The 13,679-nt window shown below is 53.7% G+C and overlaps 1 long non-coding RNA gene across 1 annotated transcript; it reads right to left on the bottom strand.

The window, feature by feature from the left end:
• Positions 1 to 2,708: 2,708 nt before the first annotated feature.
• On the bottom strand, positions 2,709 to 8,952 carry LOC146056816 (uncharacterized). The gene is made up of 3 exons (XR_014469420.1): positions 8,817 to 8,952; positions 8,291 to 8,406; positions 2,709 to 2,941 (listed from the first exon to the last, which is right to left on the bottom strand). It is a non-coding gene; the product is annotated as an uncharacterized LOC146056816 (long non-coding RNA).
• Between the last annotated feature and the right edge of the window lie 4,727 nt (positions 8,953 to 13,679).

Genomic DNA, 13,679 nt, shown 5'->3' with positions numbered 1-13,679 from the left:
AGGCTTGCATTGTGTTTTACAATCATTCTCCTTTTGTCTAGATTGTATTGTTTAATCATACTGTCTGCATGGTATGCTTGTATTTTGCTTATTGTTGCTATTATGTTTCTAATGATTGTGTAGTGCTGTGCGTCAATAGCAACTAATACATGTTGGTGGTGTTCAAGGCTGTGTGATGCACATCACTGTTTATGTGCTGATTACGGCAGCGTGGTGACATGTGGACGTTGGTGCAGTTGCGCTGTGATGGTGCAACGCTCAGATGACGCTGGTAACGCTGTGTGCTTGATATGTATAAATATGTTCAATATTGTACTGTTTTTTTATGTCCTGATGAAGAAGCTAATAAATGTTGCCTTTCAAAATAGCTGGGTGCACGCATAGGTTATATGACTAGCTACAGCGGCGCCTGGCAGCTCCTTCTTCTGCTGTGCCCAGGGACAATGGGTGAGGGTGATCCAGCACATTTTACCAGGCAGCACGGCATGGGTCTGGATGGCTGCTGGCTGTACACACTGAACTCAGTGACCACAAACAAGTAACTTGCTGGGATGCCAGCGACCCCCTCCCCCCCAGTCAAGTGTCAGCCTGCAGGCCCTTCCTTGTCCCTGCAGGGGACAGCCTGTCTGCCCACCCAGCCTGCCATCTGCTCCCTCCTGTGACTGCGGACCCCTCCCCCATAGCCCTGCAGGTGACAGCCTGCTCCCTCCTGTACCACCCCCTCCTTGAAGGTGACATCATGCCCCATACTTCCTCCTCTGCCTGCGAACCCCCCCACCCTTTACAGGTGACAGCACCCCCCCTTTGCCCCTGCAGGTGACCGCATGCTCGCTCCTGTTCCTGCAACACCTCCCCCATTGCCCACCAGCCACTGCAGGTGACAGCACTATACTGCCTCTTAAGGGGCATTGTAGTGACAACAGTGTGTGTGTGTGTGTGTGGCCCTATGGAGATTTTGCTGTGGGGCCCACAAGGTTCGAGTTACGCCCCTGCCTAAAACCTTTTCGATCTACTTCTGAACAAGTGCTAATTTTACTGATTTAATGCTTTGAAAATGCAATGAAATTGCCTCGTGTAGGCCCCTTAAAGACCTGTACACACAATGCAATTTCAGCCTTTATCGCAGAAGATATGGTCGCTGTCAAGCAGCTTCCCCCGGCAATCGGCTCTTTCCCCGTGAGACTTCCCCTGGCAGTGTTTTCTTTCATCAGTGACCATCTCTGGTCGCTGATGAAATCAGGACACTGAGCAATATATTGCTCACTAATATATTGCTCCGTGTGTACAATCTGTACAAACCCCATGATGTTAGACAAACCCCATGATTGCAGTTATGAGTGGCTTCATGGGGAAGGGGTGTGGCCACAAAATACCAATTTATATTATGGAGCACAATTGTCTCCAATATTCAAATTACGGCAACAGAGTTCCACATACATAAAATGCCCCCACAGTGCAGGTACTCTGCGGACAGAATACACTCTTCCCGGCATACTGTTTCCTAGGTGGCTGGTACGGCGATGTGGGTGCTGCAGCCGCAAATTAGCAAGTTAATATGGCGGCCCAGCAGCGGGACTCAGGCCCGTGGGTGCTCATCATTTTCCGTGGGTGCTCGGGCCCTTGTGCACCCACAGAATCGGCACCTACAGTATGCACCTGAGCAGCATTTAATTGCAAAGCATGGCCTGTTACTAATCCAAATTTAACCTTTGATTTAAAGAAAAAGAACTTAAGCACACAAAAATAAATCCATTTTGCAAGTTTGCTTAACACTTAATGTTTAAGATATTTGTAAAATGTTTTGAATATATTTGAATAGCAATATCACAGCAAAAGTACATATGAAGTACTACTTTGACAAACTATGACAAATCACATATATCAATATAGAGCTATTACATAATTATAAACGTTTTTATTGAATATGCCTCAATATGTGTATGATTAAGGTACAGATGGAGCCGGTCGCAGCTTTGCAGGGTATGGCGGAAGAATTGCCAGCCGCCATCCCCCGCCAGCCGATCTGCGAAAGGGGATGCGCGCGCGTCCTCTTCCGACGGCGCTTCCCCCGGTATAGCTAGTTTCAACTATACATTCTACAGTATATAAGACAAAATCGTGTATTCAATGTGCAGACACACGGGCGGAGAGGATGGAATTTTTTGGCGAGGAAATGCCATCCTCACGTCCAGCCACCTCACCGCTTTCTACGTTCCAGGAATCTTCGCCGTCAGAGGACGGCGAGGCTTCCCCTAAATGGTGAGGTTCGCTGCAAATGCAGTGAGCCCACCGCATTTTGTGGCAAACCTCACTGTTTTGACAGCCACACTCGCCATTTCCACCTCATCTCAAGGAACAGGCAAGGTGGAAACGGTGAGTGAGGGGGAAGCGTTAAATACTGATGGCAGGCTATCAGCGCTGCTCACCGTATAGTTACCTCTCCCGTATTGAGTACACCCCTTAGTTTCCAGCTAAGAAACTGTTGGAGTTGTAACTAGGTAATAAAAAAAGAGACAACGTACACAATGTGTAGCTATGTAAAGCTTTAATAACTGTCGTTAGCATAACACTTATGGGAGCTATTGAAATGTCTGTATTCCACTTCCTCTTGCATTAATACTCAGTCTAAATAAAGGCTCAGTGGGATTGCGTTGACCTGGCTGGGGATGAGGGTGTTATACTATAGGATGGATATTTCCTCTGTTGGGAAGTAGTATTCATTTGTAGGTATTGAAGAATGCAAATACACTTCAACAGGTGCGATTGCATGTATAGAAGAATCTGTCCTAGGATCAGGAATTTCTAATCTCTGGTTTCCGAGATTTTCAACTTGAGTCGGCCTTCCACTATCCAAAATTTGTCTAAGACTGTAGGTTTTGACAGCAAAGCATGTACAGTATGATGTCACACAGTGACTTTTTATGATTTTTCATTTTTGTTCCTGTAAATGAAACAAAAGCATTGTGATTAAAAAGTACTCCAATTATCTAATAATATTGGGGTTGATTATATTCTTCGCGCTGTGTATACTGCCGGGAGAGAGGTCACAGAGCTATTCTAATCAGCGTAATGCTATATTGGAGAATGCCGGTACTCGTGTGTTTGATCGCTTAAAAGTGCATCGCCACTCTAGTTTTGTCATATTTCTGCTCACAAACTGGGAGGAGTGCAAGCAGAAATCTACTTGTCATTATTGGCAGTCCCTGGAGACTAACCCCCCCCCCCACAGCAAACCAAAGCCCGACCCTCCACCACCAACGCCCCACCGGACTCACCCCATGCCACATCACACCCACACCCCTACCGTCACCCACGCACACCCCCAACTCCTACACCCCCTGCACACACACACCTAAACCACCATTGCACCCATCCCTCCATCACCAAAACAAGAGCACACACACAGCCCCCCCCCCCCGCACCTCTACTACCTGCAGCACACCCACACCTGCCCCTCACGCACCACCACCAAACACTCTCCCCCACCTGCCGCAACCCCACACCTGCCAATAACCCCCACCCATGGTACTATTGCTCCCTCCCACGGCACCCCCCCAACCCAGACCTCCACAACATGCAGTACCCCTGCACCCAGCCGCACCAACACCGCACACCCCCATTCCCCACGTGCAGTACCCATGCATCCATTCCTCCCCCATACACACCTCCCCCGCTCCCACAGCACACCCCCTCTCAGTCCACCCGTGCACCCCTGCTCCTAACCAACCCACATGGCCCACCCCTGCACCTGCTATTCCACACACAGTATCCCCACACCAACAACTCTCCCACCCACACCACCCCCAAGCACTCTTGCACCCGACCCTCACCCACCGCACCACCACACCTACCCCTCTGCCACCCGCAGCACCCCCATATCCACCACAGGCAACATCGCACCCGCCCCCCTCTCCATCCTGCAGTACACCCACCCCTACATAAAGGGGCTCACAGGTTAAGAGCGCCCGCGATGAATCACCTAGTCTCTTATATATTTGGCTACATCTGTCACTCAAAGTGTGTCTGGAGCTGTAACGCTGGGTTGTGGACTTCCATCTCAATTTAGGATTGTCATCACCTGTTTTAAACAGGGTAATTGATAAGAAAGGTGTTTAAGCACTGGTGATGGTAATCCATAAATTAAGAAGAAAGTCCAGAAACAGAGCAATGTGTCCCTCCTGGAGAGGGTCATGTTGGGAGGTATGCACCTCCCTCCCTCCACCCCCCCCCCCCCCCCCCATTCACGGCATCCCCACGATTATATGGCACATGCAAAACACTGACATGGCTATGGTCGACAATGAAAAAGGTTGACAAGATTTATTTTTCACTTTTTCAATGTTTTCATATTCATTCTCATGTGTCGACATGGACACCAATGAAGTGCCACACTTATGTCAACATTTACATGTGTTGACCTTTCTGTGTTGATTTTTTCTTGTGGCAATTCGCGGCACCCCCGCGACCCCCCTCCCGCGATTTGCAGCACACCCCCCGCAATTCGCGGCACCCCCGGTAACTCCCGCGATTCACGGCCCCACCCTGTGACACCCCCCCTCCTGCGATTCGCGGCACCCCGCGACCCCCCCCTCCCACGATTCGCGCCAACCCCCCGGGCCCCCCCTCCCGCGGTTCACGGTGCCCCCCACGACCCCCCCTACCGCGATTCCCCACCCCTGCCATTGAGGCACCCCCCGCCCCCGCGACCCACCCTCCCGCGATTCACTGCAACCCCCCGCGCCCCCCTCCCACAATTCGCGGCACCCACACCCCCCCCCGCGACCCCCCCTCCGCAATTCACGGCATCCACCCACGACCCCTCCTCCCGTGATTCGCGGACACCCCTCACCTCCTCCCTCCCCCCCACCCCCGCGCGCGATTCACAGCAACCCCAGGATTAAATGGCACATGCAAAACACTGGCACGGCTATGGTCGACAATGAAAAAGGTTGACATGAGTTTTTGAAGATTTATTTTTCTTTTTTTTAATGTTTTCATATACATTCTCATGTGTCGACATGGACACCGATGAAGTGCCACACTTATGTCAACATTTACATGTGTTGACCTTTCTGTGTTGATTTTTTCTTGTGGCAATTCGCGGCACCTCCCGCGATTTGCAGCACACCCCCCGCAATTCGCGGCACCCCCGGTAACTCCCGCGATTCGCGGCCCCACCCCGTGACAACCCCCCTCCTGCGATTCCAGGCACCCCGCGACCCCCCCTCCCACGATTCGCGCCAACCCCCCGGGCCCCCCCTCCCGCGGTTCACGGTGCCCCCCACGACCCCCCCTACCGCGATTCCCCACCCCTGACCCCCCCTCCTGTCATTGCGGCAACCCCCCGCCCCCGCGACCCACCCTCCCGCGATTCACTGCAACCCCCCGCGCCCCCCCTCCCACAATTCGCGGCACCCACACCCCCCACCCCCCGCAATTCACGGCATCCACCCACGACCCCTCCTCCCGTGATTCGCGGACACCCCTCACCTCCTCCCTCCCCCCCACCCCCGCGTGCGATTCACAGCAACCCCAGGATTAAATGGCACATGCAAAACACTGGCACGGCTATGGTCGACAATGAAAAAGGTTGACATGAGTTTTTGAAGATTTATTTTTCTTTTTTTTTAATGTTTTCATATACATTCTCATGTGTCGACATGGACACCGATGAAGTGCCACACTTATGTCAACATTTACATGTGTTGAACTTTCTGTGTTGATTTTTTCTTGTGGCGATTCGCGGCACCCCCGGCGACCCCCCTCCCGTGATTTGCAGCACACCCCCCGCAATTCGCGGCACCCCCGGTGACTCCCGCGATTCGCGGCCCCACCCCGTGACACCCCCCCCTCCTGCGATTGCGGCACCCCGCGACCCCCCCTCCCACGATTCGCGCCAACCCCCCGGGCCCCCCCTCCCGCTGTTCACGGTGCCCCCCACGACCCCCCTACCGCGATTCCCCACCCCTGACCCCCCCTCCTGTCATTGCGGCAAACCCCCGCGACCCACCCTCCCGTGATTCGCTGCAACCCCCGCGCCCCCCCTCCCACAATTCACGGCATCCACCCACGGCAGCACCCCTAAGCCCCTCTTTAGTCCCCCGTATACTCACACACCCCTATCACTACCCAGCTTCCTGCTCTCCTGAACCGTAACTTCCACCACTGGGGAGTCGCTGACAATGTTTTGCCCACATGCCCCTATCATGCCTCATAGCCCAGCCTCCTGCTCTCATGCACCCGAACTCCCACCCAGTAGGAGGAGACACTGACTAAGGGCCACCATACTGTACTGCCACGCTGGACCCTCACCCACTGGCAGAAGCTGCACAGTATCTCCCACCCTCCTCTTTAGTCTCCCTTGTGCTCACACACCCCTATCACTACCCAGCCTCCTGTTTTCCTGTGTCGTGACCTCCACCAGTGGGGAGCCGCTGACTCAGAAACACCCTACTATACTATTGCACACACACACCTAAACAACACGAACACACAGCCCCCCCCCCCACACCCACAAATGTCACTGTACCATCCACACTATCAATGTACATCTTACTCTGTAACCGCTTTTTAATTAAACAAAACAATACACACCCCCTTCCACATCATATGCTCTCTATTTAACACATTTCACCTATAACTCAAGTTGCAATACAGGCATCTTTCATACAATTCTAACCATCTTTCTCATATGCAAATGTTCACAAATTAAGGGGGCGCAGCCCCTTACGACGGTGTGAAGAGCGCCCGTAGGGCGCGATGAATCACCTAGTATATAATATTCACCTTGTGCATTTTTTTAAACACAGAAATGACAGAAGGTCGATGCAAGCCTAAGGTTGACATGGGCATGGTCGACAAGTTATTCAGGTAAGACCAAATGCAAGATTTGTAGAGGGGCGTTTCCAGGATAGATTATATATTACAATATGGGTGGGGGTAGATCCCTTAATAGGGAGAACGCTCACCACACAGCACTCCAAGGTCTTTCAGAGTCAGTGATGACTGTTTATTGCAACGTTTTGGAGCACACATATACACACATATGGGGGTATGGTAAATGTTGGCTATGGTGCTACGGAGAATGAGCCAAAATTCACATTATGCGACAGTAAGAATGAAGGGACAGCGATTATGACAGCGAGGATGCAGGGACAGAGATCATGAAATCAGGGGACACAGGGTCAGAGAGCTTGACAGTGGGGATGCAAGGCAGAGAAAATGCACTATAGGGCAGAAAAGAAGCACTATAGCAGGCTATTTACTTTGCCAGCCTACCATGGGTCCAGCAGCGGTGGGGATGAAAGCCGGGCATAGCCTACAGGGTGTCATTGAGAGAAAGGGAGAGAGACAGGGAGAAATAATTATATAGAGAGAATGTCAGGGGAGAGAAGGGGTATCAGGGAGAGACATGGAGTAAGAGGGTGTCAGGTAGAGAGAAGGGGAGAAACGGAGTAAGAGAGGGTGTCAGGGAAAGAGATGGAGAGAGAGAGAGAATGATAGGGTGTCAGAAAAGAGAAAGGGGGAGAGAGAATAAGTGAGAGATACAGAGAGAATCAGGGAGAGACAGGGAGTAAGACAGAGAGAGTGTGTTTCAAGGTGAAAGACAACGTCAGGTAGAGACTGAGAGAAAGGAGAAATGTGGGGAAGGTGGTGGGGTGGAGAGCTTTAAAGGGGAAGAGAGCAGGGGAGAGAAAAAGGGGAGAGGGGGAGAGCGGAGGAGGGGAAGCAGAGGAGAGGAGGAATAAAGGGGAGCAGAAGAGGGAGAGCGGAGGAGAGGAGGGGGTAGCGGTGGAGGATAGTAGGAAGTTGAGCAGAGGAGAGGATAAAGCAGACATAGGAAAGCAGGAGAGGGGGTGAGGAGGGGAAGTGAAGGAGTGGAGGAGAGGTAGTGAACAGAGGAGAGGAGAAGGGAAAGCAGTGGAGGGGTTGAGGAGTAGCGGGGGAGGAGAGGAAGCAGAGGAGAGGTGGTGGGAAAGGAGAGGAGGAGGGGGAGCGGAGACGGTGGTGGGGGAGCTGAGGAGCGTTGGAGAACGGAGAGTAGGAGCAGACAAGAGGAGGAGAGGAGGCGTGGAGGATGAGTGAAGAATGGAGAGAAGGGGAGGGGGTGCGGAGGAGAGGAGGTAAGCAGGAGGGAAGCAAAGGAGAGGGGGAGTGGAGATGTTGGGGGAGCTGAGGAGGAGGGGAGAATGGAGAGCAGGAGCAGACAAGAGGAGCAGAGGGGGAGAGGAGTAGATAGGGGAAGGAGGAGGTGTGGAGGAGTGAGGAAGTGCAAGCCAGCGCTGTGTACCTCCTCTCAGGATCAGCAGCGATGGTAGCGATGGTTTTTCTGCCCCTGCTCCCAGGTCTGCAGCACTCTCTCTCCTCGGTGCTAGTCATCTCCTCCTGGACAAGGTCACCGGCAGTCTGAGAGAGAGAAGTGTGGGGAAATTGGTGAGGAGGAGAAAGATAGAGGGGAAAGAGAGAGCAGGATGGGAAGTGGAAGAAAGAGTGGGATAAGTGAAGAAGGAGCAGAAGAGTGGAGGCAGAGGACAAGGAGCAGAATATAGGAAACGTACGAGGAGGGGAAGGAGAGGAGGGAGCGGAGGATGGAGAGTAAATGAGGAGGAGGTGGGGGAGATGAGGGAAGGAGAAGGAGGAGTGGAAGGGAAGGAGAGGAGAAGGGAGAGCAAGAACGGAGGAGGGAAAGTGAAGGAGAGGAGGAGGGGAGCATAGGAGAGGGAGAGGTGAAGCAGAGAAGGTAGAGCAGGAGAGGTGGTGAGGAGGTGTGGAGAAAGAGTGGAGAAGGGAGAGCAGTATACGCAGGCGCAGTGTACCTCTTGTCATCGGCGCTGAATGCTACATGATCAGCAATGGAATGCCGGGTTTTCTACCCCTGCTCATGGGTCTGCTGCATTCTCTTTCCCAAGTGCTAGTCATCTTATCCTTCATCTTCCCGGCGCTGGGTCTTCTTTTCCTGCACCCCACAGCTGGGTCCCTGGCAGTCCGAGAGAGAGAGAAGAGAGAGAAGAGGGGGAGAGGAGAGGAGAGGAGAGGAGAGGAGAGAGAGAGAGAGAGAGAGAGAGAGAGAGAGGTGTGGGGAAATTGGTGAGGAGGAGAGAGATAGAGGGGAAAGAGAGAACAGGGGAGAGGAGGGGGATAAGGGAAGAAGGAGCGGATGAGTGGAAGAGGAGAGGGGGCAAAGGAGCGGAAGAGGAGAGGGAGCAGAATAGAGGAAGCGGAGGAGGAGGGGAAGCAGAGGAGAGGAGGGGGGATCGGAGGATGGAGAGTAGATGAGAAGATGGTGGGGGAGCTGAGGAAAGGAGGAGAGGGAAAGGAGGAGAGAAGAAAGGAGAGCAGGAGCAGAGGAGGGAAAGTGAAGGAGAGGAGGAGGGGGAGCAGAGGAGAGGGGGTGAGGAGGATGGGAAGTGGAGGTGTGGAGAAGGAGCGGAGAAGGGAGAGCAGTATACACAGGTGCTATGTACCTCTTGTCATCGATGCTTCATTCTACATGATCAGCAGTGATGGAAACACCATGTTTTCGGCCCCTGCTCATGGGTCTTCTGCACTCTTTTTTCCCCAGTGCTAGTCATCTCCTCCTGCTCCAACTCCATGGCGCCGAGTCTTCTCTTCCTGCACCCCAGCACGGGGTCACCGGCAGTCTGAAAGAGAGATAGAGAAGTGTGGGGAAATTGGTGAGGAGGAGAGAGATAGAGGGGAAAGAGAGAGCAGGGGAGAGGAAGATAGGGTTTGTGGAGGAGGGGGAAGTGGAGGAGAGGAGGGGGATCAGAGAAGAAGGAGGTGAGGAGGAGGGGGGGCAGAGGAGGATGGGGAGCAGAGTAGAGGAAGAGTTAGAAGGGAGAGCAGAAGAGCAGTGGAGGGGGAGAGGGGGTGCGGAGGAGGGAAGCATAGCAAAGGAGGAGGGGAAGCATAGGAGGGGAATCGGAAGAGAAGGAGGTGGTAAGGGAGCGAGGATTCAGTATGAAATCCCGGCGGTCGGGATCCCGACGCCGGAATCCCAACCGCCAAAATCCCGACAAGGGGGGGACGTGGATCGCTTGCCACGGTGGTGAGGGAGCGAATATATACACACATATACATATATACACACACAGATGGCGCCATCAATTTTATTTTAAACAAACAAAATAACAGAAGGGGGGACATTATGGTGTTACCGTGTACCTAAAACATATTTAAAAGGTATGCCTTAACCCAGTGGTGTCAAAGTCACGGCCCTCCAGCTGTTGTGGAAGTACACATCCCTACATGCCCTGCCACAGATTTTATATAATGGATCGCTAAAATCTGTGGCAGGGCATGCTGGGAAGTGTAGTTCCACAACAGCTGGAGGGCCATGAGTTTGACACCACTGCTAAACCCCTTAATGCCCATTACATGTAATCACAACCCACCACCTAGCATCATGCCACACCTCTTCCCTTAGCCCAAAGCAGATTAATCTTGCACCTCCTCTCCCCTCCCTCGCCCCCCCCCCCCCCAAGACATACTCTTCGCCAGTCGTGACCGAAGAGTGCACTCACATAGAATCGGTCGCAGGTGGGGGTACTGCAGCATCTGTCGGATAGGGCACCTCTCTCCTCCTCAGCGTCGTTCCCAGCAGCGTTGGGCTCTGTTCTCTGCCGCAGCGCCCTGGGGGCGGAGTTGGGGCAGCTGTCTCCCCGCCTGTATCCTTCCCATCTATGTTGGGCGGTGTCCTGAGCAACGTCCTGGGGGTCCTCAGTGGCAGCAAGGTTTTAGTAGCATCCTGAAGGGAAGGGAAGAGGAGGAAAACATCCATATTTAAAAAAAAAAAAAATGCTGGTCTACAACAGTATGTAAAAATAGCGGCATAGTGAGTTTAGGAGAATCCTGTTCAAAAACTTGCAAAGAGATGGTGCCAGTGTGCACGCTCAGAGAGCAGATAAAGGGCGGGAATGGGATTAAAAATAGGTCCTGGCATTTAAAGTACACAGGCCCACCTTGGTGTCAATAGTGTCAATACATTTGTGCGCGAGCGCTCAGGAAAAGAGGGTGTGGACACTCAAAATTGGCCTTGTGTAGTGTTCCACACCATATACCACTTCTACACATTCTGCAACAAAATAATAGACCCCATTATACTTGCCCCTTACACATTATGCCAAAATTCACATAATGCCACGTGGATTGAGCCAAAATTCACATAATGCCACGCGGATTATTTTTTATTCCCATCGGTGGCAGGCGGCATTTCAAGGAAAAAAACCCACACCCCATTGCACCTACCCCACACTGTCCCCCATCGCAGCAGTCCCATACTGTTCCCCATCGCAGCAGCCCCACACTGTCCCCCATCGCACCAGCCCCACACTGTCCCCATCTCACCAGCCCCACACTGTAGTCTCCCATCACACCAGCCCCACACTGTAGTCTCCCATCACACCAGCCCCACACTGTAGTCTCCCATCACACCAGCCCCACACTGTAGTCTCCCATCACACCAGCCCCACACTGTAGTCTCCCATCACACCAGCCCCACACTGTAGTCTCCCATCACACCAGCCCCACACTGTAGTCTCCCATCACACCAGCCCCACACTGTAGTCTCCCATCACACCAGCCCCACACTGTCCCCATCACACCAGCCCCACACTGTAGTCTCCCCATTGCACCTGCTCCACACTGTAGTCTCCCCATTGCTCATGCCCGCACTGTAGTCTCCCCATTGCAACAGCCCCACACTGTCACCATCGCACCAGCCCCACACTGTCTTTCATCACAACAGCCCCTTAAATTGTAAGCCATCAAAATGTCACCCTTATACTGTATGTAGAAATGGAGGAGGGTGGCTGGTGCAGCAGTAAACGGGAGGCCGAGGCAGCAGCGTGGGAGGGTGGAGGAAGGAGACGCAGTCAGGACATGGTGGCAGCGGGGGTAGCCGGCGACATCATGCAGCAGTCTGACTGTACTCACCACCAGACGGTCCACACCAGGGCAGCGCTGCAGGGCTGACCAGTCTCCTCCTGTGGTCCAGGCGGCGCAGCTCCCGGAAGTACGCGTCCACCACTGTCCTGTGATCTGGAAGACGGGGCAGCTGGGAGGCGGCACACGCGTATCGGCTCCTCTGTCAATCACAGGTCATGTGTACATGTGTCCAATCCTCACAGACAAGGGCGGGCATACAGCCTATCTAGCAGGCAGCCCAGCCCTATTAGTATATACAGTGTCCGGGGCCTCTTAAAAAATAAATAAATCTCTTATATATTTGGCTACATCTGTCACTCAAAGTGTGTCTGGAGCTGTAACGCTGGGTTGTGGACTTCCATCTCAATTTAGGATTGTCATCACCTGTTTTAAACAGGGTGATTGATAAGAAAGGTGTTTAAGCACTGGTGATGGTAATCCATAAATTAAGAAGAAAGTCCAGAAACAGAGCAATGTGTCCCTCCTGGAGAGGGTCATGTTGGGAGGTATGCACCTCCCTCCCTCCCTCCCCCCCCCCCCCCCCATTCACGGCATCCCCACGATTAAATGGCACATGCAAAACACTGACATGGCTATGGTCGACAATGAAAAAGGTTGACAAGATTTATTTTTCACTTTTTCAATGTTTTCATATTCATTCTCATGTGTCGACATGGACACCAATGAAGTGCCACACTTATGTCAACATTTACATGTGTTGACCTTTCTGTGTTGATTTTTTCTTGTGGCAATTCGCGGCACCCCCGCGACCCCCCTCCCGCGATTTGCAGCACACCCCCCGCAATTCGCGGCACCCCCGGTAACTCCCGCGATTCGCGGCCCCACCCCGTGACACCCCCCCTCCTGCGATTCGCGGCACCCCGCGACCCCCCCTCCCACGATTCGCGCCAACCCCCCGGGCCCCCCCTCCCGCGGTTCACGGTGCCCCCCACGACCCCCCCTACCGCGATTCCCCACCCCTGCCCCCCCCTCCTGTCATTGAGGCAACCCCCGCCCCCGCGACCCACCCTCCCGCGATTCACTGCAACCCCCCGCGCCCCCCTCCCACAATTCGCGGCACCCACACCCCCCCCCGCGACCCCCCCTCCCGCAATTCACGGCATCCACCCACGACCCCTCCTCCCGTGATTCGCGGACACCCCTCACCTCCTCCCTCCCCCCCACCCCCGCGCGCGATTCACAGCAACCCCAGGATTAAATGGCACATGCAAAACACTGGCACGGCTATGGTCGACAATGAAAAAGGTTGACATGAGTTTTTGAAGATTTATTTTTCTTTTTTTTAATGTTTTCATATACATTCTCATGTGTCGACATGGACACCGATGAAGTGCCACACTTATGTCAACATTTACATGTGTTGACCTTTCTGTGTTGATTTTTTCTTGTGGCAATTCGCGGCACCTCCCGCGATTTGCAGCACACCCCCCGCAATTCGCGGCACCCCCGGTAACTCCCGCGATTCGCGGCCCCACCCCGTGACACCCCCCCTCCTGCGATTCCAGGCACCCCGCGACCCCCCCTCCCACGATTCGCGCCAATCCCCCGGCCCCCCCTCCCGTGGTTCACGGTGCCCCCCACGACCCCCCCTACCGCGATTCCCCACCCCTGACCCCCCTCCTGTCATTGCGGCAACCCCCCGCCCCCGCGACCCACCCTCCCGCGATTCACTGCAACCCCCCACGCCCCCCCTCCCACAATTCGCGGCACCCACACCCCCCACCCCCGCGACC

The sequence above is a fragment of the Crinia signifera genome, unplaced genomic scaffold (genome assembly GCF_055691185.1).
Source record: "Crinia signifera unplaced genomic scaffold, ASM5569118v1 HAP2_SCAFFOLD_91, whole genome shotgun sequence".
Classification (NCBI taxonomy): Eukaryota; Metazoa; Chordata; class Amphibia; order Anura; family Myobatrachidae; genus Crinia; species Crinia signifera.
This window is presented reverse-complemented; position numbering and strand designations above follow the sequence as displayed.